Below are 15,687 nucleotides of genomic sequence, written 5' to 3'. Positions count from 1 at the left end.
TACTTTAGAGCTCTTGTTAATAAAACAGTGTAGTTTTAATAATTTGAGGGATGATTAAACAGTGACCCAAAGGTGGCAGAACTGTTCTTTTTGTAGCCATGTTGGAAGTTCAACTTGGAAATCTGAATAGAGATGCTTTTAGAACCATTATATCCTCAGCTTGATGCAAGGCGTTTTAGTCTCCTTACTCTGAGTGCCCCTATAATAAAGATTGCATCTGTGACCATATTTGTACTTGAGTAATAAGCTTATTTAGAACAGTGTTTCTAGTCATTTTCTGTCTGATACATGCTTCAGTCTTCTGATCTTGTTTCCCGACTCCAGTTTTACATTCTGACCCTGTGTGCTAGCTCTTGACACTTTGGTTTCTTCCCACTCTTAGTTCCTGACTTTAATCACCTGGCAGGGACGTCTAATTCCTGCCTTCCATCAGTTCTAACTGTTAAAATATTTGTTCTCCTCAACATGGTATTGTGTAATTAGTCTCAGAGGAAAAAAAAATGCTGTGAACATTTTGCAGGCTAAACATAAAATCAGTTTTAAAATGAGTTCCACTGTACTTCTGTGGGATACAGTCATTCTGGGTGAAGTGTAACTGAAAAATGGATTCAGTACATAAAAAGCAAACAATTAAGTAATATCAGAGAGATTTAATTCTAAGTGTCCATATCTATTGGTCCTGTTTAGATATTTCTTCAGCATCTGTTCAGCAGGTGGGAAAAGACTTTTAGAGTTCTACAGTTGGTTGGAAAACAAAAGTTTCTTTTTCATTTTGACTAGATCATGAAATCATTTTTGTTTCTCATACAGTTTAAAGAAATATTTGAACAAGTGGTTTCTCTAGATGAAAGATATCTCTTGGTACTGCAGATATAAGCTATCTTCACTCCTGTTTTATCACCTTCCTGAGAAAGGATTCATGCCTGGAAATAGTAATAAAATATGGCTTATCACGAGTAGCTATTTGGCCACTTGTCATTTCAATCCCTAGGATGAGGGGACCTGAGTGACAAGTGCACAGTGAAGGGGAAGTATGTTATATTGCCCACGAATACTACTGCCAATGACTACTTTTATTACTGATACTAGAGCTTTGAATTAAAAGAAAGCTTTAGATTATCACTTAGGATGAATAGATATCTTCATTCATATATTTGTTGGTTTGTATAGGGACACAATATACAAAAAGCATAACTCACCTGTCCATCCTGTACATGCAAGGGGGAAATTGTTCATCCCTTTAGAAGAAACAAGGCTCTTTCAAAGGGAGAATTTCTCCAAAACATTTTACTGAATCAAAGAGGAGAGTAAAATACTCAGCTGGGATTCTGACACGTAGGATATTGATTGAAGCAGGAAATTGATACTAAGAGGACTATGTCAAGATTCCAGAGAAAGGTTCTCTCCAGAAAAATCTTGGAATGGAAGGCATGTCTTAACAGTACATAAAGACTAGAGAGACAGTTGTGTGTGAATCCTTTTGGTTCCTATTGTTTCTCTCTTGTCAAATTGGGTTTTGCCTCCTTAAGTAGTCTTTTTTTTGTTGTTGTTGTTCCTTTAATAATACATGCCTTCCGATTTTAAAAGCTTTTTATTTTTCATGGGCTCGGTGTCAGGGAAAGGAATAGGCCAGTCTCTTCCAAAATACCGACATGCACATTTTCATTCTGGTTCTTAGTAACTCATTACTTTCTGCTAACTAATATTAGAATAGAAGCCAGTATTCCAAGTCAAAAAGCCAAAGGGAACACAAAAAAGGCTCTTAAGCCTCTTTGCTCTCTTCTCTTGCCCTTTTTAAGGAAGGATGTACAACATTCAGATTAAAAGTGACCGAAACATGGAAGGGGTATGCACAATGATACTGTAGAATACCACAGACTGAAATATCAAGGTGGTAGTGGCAGCAACATTTCTCCAGCTGCTTTCTCTGTCTCTGAAGGTGCTGATGTGCCTGAATAAACTGCATGTATGAAAGGAGATTAGTAAATACTTTATTGTTGGGTGAAGAATTGAGCATTTAAAATATATCTATTTTTCTGTTCTCTTTTTACTTTTTGTGACAATAAATAAGAAAGGCCTGCATAGAAACTATGGAGATGTGGCCTCTTAAGTAATTGTTGAAAATAAGATTGGGGAATCTAAATCTAAGATGTGCTACAACTGCTGCTACTTTTAAATCCTTTTGTTTAAAGATTGCCCAAAGTATTACATCTTAGATTTTTCTTTTTTTCCCAATATTTTGTTAATAACCAACTCATGAGACTTAGTGTCTAATGTTTATACATTCTTTTCAGTTCTAACTTACAGACCTTGGATCCCAGGCACTTGAGTCATTTGTTCTCAGTAGTTATCTGTCCAATTAGGGGTGGTGAGAGGGGGCAAGATATGTGGAAGGGAAGGAAGAGGCATTAACTGCCATATGCAAGTAAAACATGGAATTTACTATAATTATTATGTGACGTGTTCATATTTTTTTCAGTAAATATTAATTAGCCAACAGCAGGTCATATTTAATCAAATATTTTAAAATGTATATACTTGAGCAACTTATTGGCCAATGTCAGTCTATTTAAATGTCTGTCAGTATTTTCATTAGGAACCATAGTTTGGAAAACAGAATTTAATTAAACAGGAGTTCAACTGCTCTAAATTTTGTCATGCTGAGGGCTGGCATACAGATGAGACAGAAAATATTTCACAACATAATTATTGCCCCAGAGGAACTGAAGCAAGCAGAGAGGACATTCACCTAGTTCTTAAAGTACATCTGTTAAGAGAAAAATCTAGAAAAGCTAAAGCAAATTAGGGAAGGTTGGACTCTGTTGTTTGCATGTTGGTTTCTTTTTCTTCTTTTTTTTTTTTTTTTTCCCCATGTAACTTAACTAAAGTGTGATGTAATCAGAAGGAGGGTGAACAATGTTAAAAAAGCAAAATCAAAATTATATCGCCTGAGTTTTGAAGACAAAGGAGATTTCTTTTTTTTAACAGAGATGTTCCCAGTTCCCCAGAAACAGTAGTCTGTTAAGTAGTTGAAAATACATCCAGTCAGCACTTTATGAGCATGTACAATCCAAGAGTAAAATTCATTAAAAAAGTCAATAGGAGAAGTGACTTATAAATTTTGTTGCAAATATACTGTCAGTGATATGTGGAGCTATTTAGTAACCTCCTGAAATAATGCTTGTACTTGCAATAGAAGAAAAGGCCAATTTTAATTATTGGAGCTTATTTTTAAGACATATTGTCAGTCATTTATTCCTGGCAAAGAGGCAGGTCACCAATGCATGCAAAGTTCAATCAAAAAGTGATAAAATTATGAAAGAAGAAGCTGTTTTGTATCAGCATTGCAATGCCAATTTTAGAAATTAAGTAAAAAATCCATTTACATTCATCCATGAAGAAGATCGAAGTTCCACTACGAGTAAACAAGGCATGTCATCACTGCCTGGGTTATTTCACATCCACCACCAGTACAATTTCCAAAACATATAATATTGGCTCAAGTTTCTACAGTGGCTTTAAAAGTAAGATACAAGACTGTTGCAGCACAGATGTTCCATTAGTATAGATGCTAGAAATGTGGTAAATTGGTAAGGTGCACAGAGAAATAATAATGAATTATTTTAAACATATGGTATGAAATATCATGCCAAACAAAGATGTTAAAATAGATGGAATGAACATATGGAGAAATGTTTTTAGTATAAAAATATATACTGAAATAAAGCCTGACTGAATAGGTACAGATCACAGGTATATGATTTTTTGTTTGTTTGTTTTGTAAAAGAGCATGACAGACATAAATGACAGAGTTTTAAAGACTGTTTTTGTTTGTTGCCTGAAATGTGGAGTCCTGGTCTTCAGCTGAAAAGTAATGACTAGTGTTTGCTACAGGCATTGGTGGTATCATTATAATGACAGTCACCACTTTCAGTGCATAGAGATTTCTACATATATGCAAAAGTCATTCAGAAAATGGAGAATACTTGTGGCTTTCTTTAGTGGTGTGATACACTCCTCCTGACCTCATGTTTTTTCTCTGGTAATAACTACAGACCTTGGAGATGCTATTTGGCTCCCTAGAAGACTTGCACTTAAAAACATCTGCAGTGGGTTATGGGATGTGTGAATGAAAATGAGAGAATTGCATCAAGAGAAGTGTGACCAACAGGTTGAGGGAGGTGATTCTGCCCCTCTATTCTGCTCTTGTGGGACCTCACCTGGAGTGCTGTGTCTAATTATTGAGCCCTCAACACAAAGCGGAGGACCACAAAGGTCCCACAGGGGACGGCCATGAAGATGATCAGAGGGCTGGAGCACCTCCCCTAGGAGGACATGCTGAGTGGGCTAGGACTCTTCAGGCTGGATAAGACTCTAAGGAGACCTTATAGTGGCTTTCCAGTACCTGAAGGGGGCCTACAAGAAAGCTGAGGAGGGGCTTCTTATAAAGCATATAGTGACAGGATGAGGAGAAATGATTTTAAACTGGAAGAGAGTAGATTTAGACTAGATATCAGGAAGAAATGTTTTACTGTGAGGGTGGTGAGACACTGGAACAAGTTGCCCAGTGAGGTTGTGGATGTCTTCTCCCTGGAAGCATTCAAGGTTGGATGGGGCTTTCAGCCAACCGGTCTAGAGGGAGGTGTCTCTGCCTATAGTGGGGGAGGATGGAACTAAATGATCTTAAAGGTCCCTTCCAACCCAAACTATTCTATGATTCTAAGAAGATAATGCAAACCAGCCACGTTATCAAACAGTAGTCATCACTCTATGTGCTGTGAGTAATTTGATAGAAATGTGCAAATGCAGTCACCCTGAATTCCTGTTTCTGGATGATATTTATCACTAGCTGGCTGCAATGAAAGCTGCAGATGCTAGAACAGAAGATTTGACAAACTGTGAAATCAACAGGGATCCGGAGAACAGAATTGAAGACTACTTTCTTGTGAAGAAATCAGGTAACTTAGTAGTGGCTTTGCGACTTGCTTAGTAGCTAATGTCATTGATATTTTTTCCCTTGTACAGCTCTACCAGTGAGAGTTAAAGACCAAGTTGAATTGTTCACCACTCAGTTTTCAGAATGGGATGCCTCCTAAATGTTGCTGTAATTGCTGCATGGAAAGAAGCCTTCTTAAGTAGGAAAAAATTTACCCTCAGTAAATTCGCAGATGACACCAAATTGGCTGGAAGTGTGGATCTGCCTGGAGGTAGCGAGGCCCTACAGAGGGATCTGGACAGGCTGGAGAGCTGGGCTGAAGCCAATGGGATGAGTTTCAACAAGGCCAAATGCCGGGTCCTGCACTTCGGCTACAACAACCCCAGGCGACGCTACAGGCTTGGGGCGGTGTGGCTGGAGGACTGCGTAGAGGAAATGGACCTGGGGGTATTGATTGATGCTCGGATGAATATGAGCCGACAGTGTGCCCAGGTGGCCAAGAAGGCCAATGGCATCCTGGCTTGCATCAGAAACAGCGTTGCAAGCAGGAGCAGAGAGGTGATTGTTCCCCTATATTCAGCACTAGTGAGGCCGCACCTCGAGTACTGTGTCCAGTTTTGGGCCCCTCACTGCAAGAAAGACATTGAGGCCCTGGAACGTGTTCAAAGGAGGGCAACAAAGCTGGTGAGGGGTCTGGAACACAGGCCATATGAGGAGAGGCTGAAGGAGCTGGGAATGTTCAGCCTGGAGAAGAGGAGGCTCAGGGGAGACCTTATTGCTCTCTATAACTTCCTGAAGGGAGGTTGTAGTGAGCTGGGGGTCGGCCTCTTCTCTCGTGTCATTAGTGATAGTACCAGAGGGAATAGTTTCAAGCTACGGCAGGGGAGATTCAGGCTGGACATGAGGAAGTATTACTTTTCAGAAAGGGTGGTCAGGCACTGGAATGGACTGCCCAGGGAGGTGGTGGAGTCACCGACCCTGGGGGTGTTCAAGGAAAGGCTGGATGTTGTGTTGAGGGACATGGTTTAGTGGGAGCTACTAGGAATAGGTGAACGGTTGGACTGGATGATCTTGAAGGTCTTTTCCAACCTTGGTGATTCTATGATTCTATGATTCTATGATTCTAAAAACTGGAGCAAGAATGCATGGCTAAACTGTAAGAATTAGTATATACTAAGGAATAGCACTTGTAATTTTTTTTTTTTCAATAAATAGTAACTAAAAAAACCCACAGCTCTGGCATTCAATAAAGAAAAAATGAGCACTGTTCATACTGCACTTAATAAAAATTTCACTTTTCCTCTTCTTTTCTTCATTTCATTTTCTCCTTTTATCTTTTTTTTCACTCATTTTTAAAATCTTTTTATCTTTTCTCTATTACTTTCACTTCTCCTGCCTTCCCTTTCCCTAAAAAAGTTTCTAGTTAATTAAAAAAAACAACAGCAATACCACCACCACTGTATCATTTAACTTGATATCATTTTAAATCTTAAAAAAATATATGCCTTTTTCTTCCCCCCTCCCCCTTTTGTCTTTTAAAGTGATTAAGGGAGTGGAGCATCTGACATACAAGGAGAAGTGGAGAAAGCTAGAGTCCAGCTCTACCTTCATTAGTTCATTCCTTTCCGAAATAAAGCAAGGGTCTCTCAGCCATATAACTCATAACAGTTCTGTAGTTGTAGTTGTCTAGTACCAGCTCTCTAGTATACCAATCAAACCAATTATCACTTTCCATATTTTAGATTACCCACTGACTTTACATTTGTCAATGTCATTATTTCATTATTTTTACTGAACACTCTTCGAAATAACCTTGACCCATCAGCTCTGGTGCTGGCCTTTGCCCACAGCCAAACTCCCCCCGCAGCCGCTCACTTACCCACCCCTTTCTTCTCTGAGGGGATGGGTTGAAAATAGAAAAAAAAAAAAAATAAATGAAAACAGGAATGAGAAAGTTCATAGGTCAGAATAAAGACATGGAGACCACTCATCAGTCATCACCATACACATAACAAACTAGACTTGGGGAAATTAGCTAACTGCCAATTAGAGTAGGATGTTGATCAACAAACAACAACACTATCTACCACCTCCCTCCTTTCTTTGGAGGCTCAGCTTCATTCCTTGCTATTCCACCTCTTCTTCACCGAATAGTGCATGGGAACTTCCACCCCGCCCTGCGCCAGCTGCAGCTTCCAAGGGGCTGAGGGAAAGCCCCGCAACAGCATGGCCTCCTTCCCAGGGCTGACCAGTGTCGCTGCTCCAGAGCCACTTCTGCTCACCTCCTCCTCTCCCGCGGGTGCACACAGGGCTGTTCCTCTTCCAGTTGGCAGCCGCCAGCAGCGTCGTGCCCTTCCTTCCCCAGGCCGGGATCAGCTGTATTTGGCACACGGCGGTCCCAGCCTCCCCCTCATGCTGCAGCCCTGGAACAACGCCTGGCAACCACATCTGGTAGGGAACTTTATCGTGTATTTATTTTTCTTTTTGCTCACGTGGATGGGGTGCGCGTGGATCGCTGTACAGCTGTCAGTATGCGTGCTGGACCAAATATAGAGCTAGAAAAGTGCTTCTGTTCTGTGACGCCTGCAAGAGTTTTTAGGATAGGGGCAGATACACAGGTGAGAGGGGAGGGTGAGTGTGGTTTGTTTTCTTAGCAGATCCGTTTCATTAAGTGTGTATCTGAATGATACTTAATTGTTTTGTTGTTGCTGTTTTCCTCATGAAGTGTGAAGGCGGTTGAGGAGATTTGGGCAGGTGTAAAGAACACCTTCAAACACAACCAGAATGATAGGGAACCATGAAAACCATTTAATTTCACCTTTGCATAGCTCAGATTCATTACATTACACTAACACTTGGGTGTTGTGCTACCAGGCAGTAATAGGTCACTGTGTGGTGTTTGGTCTGTGGTGGGGAGGTGTTGAAGCTGTCCTGTCTCCTCTTGCTGCAGATTGTAAAAGCAATGCAGTGTCAAAGCAGGAAGTGAAGTAGGCTGGAGCTGAGTGTATTAGTTGTGTCATGGCTGGTGTAATGCTGGGTGCTCAAGGTATCTATCTGAGGACAAGAATGAGTTCAGCAATCTGAAGCAGAGTGAAGCCTTGGTTGTTGTGTTCTGATTTTGAAACTAATCATAAAAATTCAAATTTCATCGCATACTTGGGGGCCTTTGTTTATAATGTGGCATTTGATTTCTTCACAATGTTTCTGGTATTTTGTATTAAGATTTCACCTGCATTAAGTGCGCTGAAATCTGACATTTATTTACTCTTTATGTTAGGAAACAAAAAGGAAATCATCAAGGGACTGTAACAAAAGATAGTATTGCAGCAGCTTTCTGTGAAAGGAATAGAATAGCTTCTACAGAGTTGTAACTTGTTTGCACTTTTTTCTCTTCAAGTTGAATTTCTGATCTCATTTCAAGTAAAATAATGTAAGATTATTTTAAAAAGAGGAAGAGTTTTTTTTTTTTTTTTTTTTTTTTTTAAATTAAAACTCAAGAGGGAAAACCTCCAACAACTTCAAATTACACCATTCAAGGCCAGAGCCCTGATCTCTAAATGAAATGCTTATAAAAATTTAAAGTGCTCTAGTAATTTCAAACCAGCGTATGCTGCAATGCCCAGAACCCTGATTGCCTCCAAATTTCACTTCCAATAAATTTAAATTGCTTTATGCAATGCAGAGTGATTTAAAATTATTGGAGTGCTTTAAATTCCATACTGAAGTGCCTATAAAATTTGAAGCCTTCCAATAATTTTAAATTACTTCATGCTGAACTGTGATTTAAGCCTATTTGTAAGCAAAAGTCCAAGCATCCTATGCTTTAATTTGTAATGATAAACAACACAGGAAAAAAAGATTAAAGATGTGTATGAAACATGCCATTCTCAGTGAATTAACAGAAATATAGATATTAAATACAAGGTGAAGCATTCCAAGACAGCAGTTATGCTGCTTATATCCTGCTCTGGTCTGCCCTGGTGCAGCCTCATGTTGATTGCTGTGTGCAGGTTTGGGCACCACAGTTTAAGCAGGATTTACAACTATAAAAGATTGTCCAGAGGATGGCTATGAAAGTGGCAAAGGGTCTGGAAAGCAAGGTGCGTGAGGAGCAGCTGAGGTCCCTGGTTTTATTCAGCCCACAGCAGAGGAGCTGGTGGGAGAACTCATGGCTTCTGCAGCACCTCACAGGGAGCAGAGGAGCAGTGCTGAGCTCTGCTCTGTATGACAGCGACGGCCCAAGAGAACAGCATGGAGCTGCGTCAGGGGAGGGGCAGCGGGGGAAGGGAAAGGTTCTGCACCAGAGGGCAGTGGGCATGAAATAGACTGCCAAGGGCAATGGTCATGGCATGGAGTTGCCAGAAGTCAAGAAGTGTTTGGACAGTGCTCTCAGGTCTAGGGTTTGGATTTGAGTGGTGCTGTGTGGAGCCAGGAGCTGTACTTTGTGATCTTTGTGCATCCCTTCTAACACAGGATAAGCTATGATTCTGTTCTAAGATTCTATTAAGATAAAAGAATAACAACATAATTGTTTTGAGAGAAAACTACTACTATAGCACAAATGAGTGTCCTGGGGAGTGTTAGATTAGGAAAGTTTGTAAATATATTTGATGGAATTTACTTACATTTGTCTTGACAGTAGTACTGATGACTGGTGTTGGTTTTTTTTTTTTTTTTTTTTTTTTGGTGCACTAAGCAATACACTCTAAACTAGTACAATAAATGACAGTTGTCTGCTTAACTTTCAGATAATTCATTAGGGGAATTAAATTTTTGTTTATAGACCTAATTTCCATAAAACTGATGTGGGATACGAAATTATTTACTTGGGGAACACACTGTAGGCCTGAGGTAATATTCAGGACTTTCTTGAAAAATATGAAAGGAATTTTACGTATACAACATGGAAACACCAACAGAAAATAAAAAATGAGCACCATTCTAATGAAATAGGAAAACCAGTTTCGTTATCCCAAGAAATTCTCCTATGAAAATTGTGCTTGAGCCACAACTCCAATTGAGGTGAGGGCCTAGTCTAGTCTTTTATTTTTTTTTTTCTCCTGGAGAGGAGGGCTGAGAAGCTGTCCTGCCCATGCCCTGCTTTTAGGCTGTGTGTTCCTTGGAGTGAGACAGCATTTGTCTTTGACTGTGTCTTAGATTTAAATGACAGTAAGCCTTGTTCCATTTCAGATACGGTTTATTTCATTGGTTGATGACTGCAGTAATTACTTCTTCCTAGGCTAGGAGGCTGTGAATTTCCAGGATGTGACAAAGCCAGACAGATGACAAAGTACATCTCTTGGCAATGTAAGATGCATCTATAACCCAGGTTGCTTCTTCTACTCTTTAATATCTTCTGAGGTGTGCTGACATGTGAACTAAATAGAAGAATTGCTCACTGGTAAATAAGAATAGTAATTTTTCATCTGAAACTGACACTGGCATTGAGAGCACAGTACAACCTTTCTTTTGTTTCAGAATAAACTTCTTGCTTTAGAAAAGTTCAGCTGCAGATGAAAGGACAACAGGCATTTGTGGTGCCTAAGAACATTTTTATGAAATGTAATGTATGAGTTGGTCGGCATTTAAGCAGCTTTTCTTCCATGCTCAGGATCGGTGCGTCCTGTGAGGAAGAAATCAGGAAAGGGTGGCAGGAGACCTGTGTGGATGAGCAAGGAGCTCGTGCGCAAACTCAAAGGAAAGAAGAAGGCCCATGAAATGTGGAGAAAGGGTCTGACCACTTGGGAAGAATATAGGAATGTTGTCAGGGCCTGCAGGGATGTGATGAGGAAGGCTAAAGCCCACCTGGAATTAAATCTGGCAAAGGAGAAAAAGGATAATAAAAAAGGCTTTTTTAAGTACGTTAACAGTAAAAGGAAGACTAGGGAGAATGTGGCTCCCCTGCTAAGTGACGGGGGTGTTCTGGTAATGGGGGATGCTGAGAAGGCAGAGATACTGAATGCCTTCTTTGCTTCTGACTTCAGTGAAAAAGCTCCCCCCTTCAATGAAAAAGCTTCCCCTTGGGAATCCGAGACCCTGGAGGTTAGTGAGAGGATCTGGGGAATGGAAGACCTCCCTTCAGTCAGGGAAGAGGTGGTCTGAGAGCGCCTAGGCAACACCAATGTTCACAAATCCATGGGACCCGATGGGATGCATCCACAGGAGCTGAGGGAGCTGGCAGAGGTGATTGCTGAACTGCTTTGTGTCATCTTTGAGAGGTCTTGGAGGATGGGGGAGGTGCCTGAAGACTGGAGGATAGCCAATGTCACTCTGGTCTTCAAAAAGGGCAAGAAGGAAGATCCAGGCAATTATAGGCCAGTCAGCCTCATCTCTGTCCCTGGAGAGGTGATGGAACAGCTTGTGCTGGATGTCATCTCCAGACAACTGGAAGAAGAGGAGGTTATCAGGAGTAGTCAGCACGGGTTCACCAGGGGGAGGTCATGCTTGACCAACCTGGTAGTCTTCTATGATGTTGTCTCTGGCTGGGTGGATGGGGATGTAGTCTGCCTTGATTTCAGCAAGGCATTTGATACTGTCCCCCACGACATCCTTATAACAAAGCTGAGGAAGTGTGGGATAGATGAGTGGACAGTGAGGTGGGTTGAGAACTGGCTGACTGGCAGAGCGCAGAGGGTCGTCGTTGGTGGTGCAGAGTCTGGCTGGAGACCTGTAACTAGCGGTGTTCCTCAGGGGTCGGTGCTGGGTCCAGTCTTGTTCAACATCTTCATCAGTGACCTTGATGAGGGGATAGTAGCCACCCTCAGCAAGTTTGCTGATGATACGAAGTTGGGAGGATTGGCTGACATGCCTGAAGGCTGTGCTGCCATTCAGCGCAACCTGGACAGGCTGGAGAGCTGGGCAGTAAGAAACCAGATGAGATTTAACAGAAGCAAGTGTAGAGTCTTGCATCTGGGGAGGAATAATTCCATGCACCAGTACAGGTTGGGGGATGACCTGCTGGAGAGGAGCTCTGTGGAGAGGGACCTGGGTGTCCTGGTGGATGACAGGTTAACCATGAGCCAGCAGTGTGCCCTTGTGGCCAAGAGGGCCAATGGCATACTGGGGTGCATTAAAAAGAGCGTGTCCAGCAGGTTGAGGGAGGTGATCCTCCCCCTCTACTCTGCCCTGGTGAGGCCTCATCTGGAGTACTGCGTCCAGTTCTGGGCTCCCCAGTACAAAAAAGTCAGGGATCTCTTGGAAAGAGTCCAGCGGAGGGCCACGAAGATGGTGAAGGGCCTGGAGCATCTCCCCTGTGAAGAAAGGCTGAGCGAACTGTATCTGTTCAGCCTTGAGAAAAGAAGACTGAGAGGGGACCTGATCCAGGTCTATAAATATCTAAGGTGTGGGGGGCAGAATGGCGAAGACGGACTGTTTTCAGTGGTGAATGGAGACAGGACAAGGGGAAACGGCTGGAAACTGCAGCATAGGAAGTTCTGCACAAATGTGCGCAAGAACTTCTTTACAGTGAGGTGACGGAGCACTGGAACAGGCTGCCCAGGGAGGTGGTGGAGTCTCCTTCTCTGGAGATGTTCAAGACCTGCCTGGATGCCTACCTGTGTGACCTGCTGTAGGGAACCTGCTTTGGCAGGGGGGTTGGACTCGATGATCTCCGGAGGTCCCTTCCAACCTCTACAATTCTGTGATTCTGTGATCAGAGAAGAAAATTTTTCATATGATAACATTGTTATGAGAGTGAATGAAAATAACCAAATACAACAAAAGTTTCTTATTTTCTGTTTGTCTTTAGAATGGTATGTGGTTACAATGAGTAACCTTTTTTTTTCTGTTATTTCTCAATTATTTTACTTAGAAGAGATTCTGTAATTACTACTCCATGCATATAAGTAATTTTTTTTTGTGCTGGGTTGACCCCAGCCAGCAGCTAAGTACCATACAGGGACTGTTTACTCTCCCCCACTGTGAGAAAGGAAAGACAATAGAAAGAGCAAAAGCAAGAAAACTTACAGGTCGAGATAAATACAGTTTGATAAGGAAAGAGTAGGAAAACCAAAGCAAAACAGATTATGTAAAGGCAATCACTTACTACATCTGACCAGTAGATCAATGCTCAGCCAGACTTCCCCCTTCATTTTTTATTTTATTTTATTTTATTTTAAGCATGATTTTAGATGTCACAGAATAGCCCTTTGGTCAGTCTGGGTTTGTTGTCCAGGTTGCATACCTTCCTGGACTCTTACCATCTGCAGCCTACTTGCAGTGAGGAGTGGAAAAAAGAGAAATCCTTAAAGCTGTGAAAGTACTGCTCAACATTAGTCAAAATACAGGTGTTCTATTAACAGTTTTAGTCATAAATTTAAAATGTCTATTAAATCAATTCCAGTGAGACCCAGTACAGTTTTCTAAGAATATTTTCCCTCTTGTATATTTCTTTTAACATTTTTTTGCCTGCTAAGAGTTAAAATTAGTGGTAACTCAAATTGTATTATTATTTATCCTAAAAGTACAATTCTATAGGGCTCCATTAAATGTGCTCTTAACCACTTGCTTCTATACTTAATAAATAAGAGCAGTGCTCTCTGTAACTTATTCTTTTAAAGTTTTCTTTCTGTGTTGATAGATTAGAAAAGTAAACAAAATGTTAACTGGCTGTATAACCAAGATGTTATAATTGCAATATAATCAAAAGAGTAAGGCAAAGCTGTATAACCAAGATGTTATAATTGCAATATAATCAAAGAGTAAGGCAAACAAGGATCACAAAAGAGAATAAGTAGAAGAGCTTACCCTTGGGTTGAGCTCACTAGAAGATATCAAAGAGGAGGATCTCCAGAAGAGATCCTTCCCCTCTGGTAGCCAGCTCTTAAATAGGTCCAGGAGGGGTGGAGCCTGGCTCCACCCCTTCCGGTAGCACAGGTGAATTGCCTTCACCTGTGCTCCTCTGGCTGACTCATGGCTCACCTCAGGTGATCAATCAGAGGTTCAGGCCGTGACTCAGCAGTTCCCATACACTGGCACAGATAAAAATATTGAAAAATGCTGCAAAACACATCAATCTTATCTTCTTCCTTGAAACGTTTTTAGTTTTGTACATGACAGCAGAGGAACAGCAATGAATGAAGAAAATACCTGGAAACGTGGAGACACAATCAATTACAGAGAAATTGAAAACATACGGCATTTACGTAATTGAGAAAATCCCCAGAGTATGGCTAAAAAAAGAGTTTTGAATGGAGTCCACTCATGAAAATTATTTCAGCCTGATATCTGCTTTTTCCTGAAGTGCATCCCTGTGCAGCTCTTGCTGAATTTCTGCCTTCCTACGCTGGATAGTGGAGGTGATATTTAGAAAGGAAATATTTATGTATGTTTATAAAAGGATAAGAGGAGGGAAGACGTTTATGTTCCTGAGTTCTTATAGTATGAAAACATGTAATCAACCTTAAAATATCTTAATTTAAAGTAAATTCAGAAGTGTTGCTTTCCTGAATCACACATTATATTTTCAAGAACCGCTGGAGGAATTTGAAAAAAGTCACTGCACAAAGCACTGGGCAGCTCAAAAGGCTAGAATTCTTTAAGAAATGTTGAAATGGCCTCAGATGACAAATGCACACAACATGTTAATGCATGACATTAACAACAACTGAACTGCACTGGTTTTGGACAGTCCAGAACCTTTCTCTCTCTCTCTCTCTCTGGACAGGAGAAGCCAACTGAGAAAAGGGAGAGAAAGGAGAGGCTGATTTAAATAGTTATTTGAGGGAAGACTGTGATGACTTTTTGCATCTTCCTAAGAGACACCTGGTATCAGATTCTGTCAGAAGAAGGTCTTGGACTTAATAAGCCATGGTGGACCTACTGTAGTACTGTCATCAGTCTTCTAACTAACTGTATAGCATCTGAAACTACTCATATGTGGTGGGCACACTGCATTTTTTGTTCTATTCTGTTTTTCTCCTATATATGAAAGATTAAGGGAGATTACCAGTTCCCATTTCTTGCGACAGACCTTAACCCTTCTTCCTAGCTGCATATTCAGTTGTCATTCATCTCTCTAGAAATACTAATATGTCTAACTGTTGTAACATTTATTGATTTTTTTTTTTTTTTTCATTCTGCTAGAGCAATACTAATTCTCACCCAGCTTGCTTTCTAGGTGACTCTTGTGTTTGCCATTCTCATTTTGTTTCATGAGCAACTTTAAATGTTAAGGCTCTATGTAGTACTAGTTATAAAAAGTCAATAAAGAATCTCAACTCCTGGAGTTAACCAAACTTTTTGAAATTCTCAGAAATGCTTACTTTTTTCTGTTTTTCTGCTACAACTATATGTATTGTCACACTGTGCCCTGAATTTAAATTGTCTAAGGCTTAATCAACAGCCTGTTGTGGAATTCTATGAAAAGCCATTTGAAAAAAGGATTATAGAATCATAGAATGGCTTGGGTTGGAAATGACCCAAGGATCTTCATGTTTGAACTGCCCTGCCACAGGGCACTGCCACTCTTAAAAAAACCTCCAGGGGTGGAACATCCACAGCCTCTCTGGACAGGATTAGGATATATCTTAATGAGTTGCATCTTGTGACATAACTGAAAACAGATTTTAACAACTGTTACGCAGCTTTTCCAAAACTCCTATTTGTCTGTTAACATGGAATCCTGTCTTAAATCAGCCCCTGACTGTTATTCTGCATCTTTTGACAGCTACTGTAGAATTCATTATTGTGCACGGGCAAATGGTTTTTCGCCAAATTTTTGATTTTAGGATCATATTTTTCCAAAAATTTCA

The sequence above is a fragment of the Lagopus leucura genome, unplaced genomic scaffold, assembly GCF_019238085.1.
Source record: "Lagopus leucura isolate 7727_CA_CO unplaced genomic scaffold, USGS_WTPT01 Super-Scaffold_100002, whole genome shotgun sequence".
In the NCBI taxonomy this organism is placed as follows: Eukaryota; Metazoa; Chordata; class Aves; order Galliformes; family Phasianidae; genus Lagopus; species Lagopus leucura.
Note: the sequence above shows the minus strand (reverse complement) of the source record.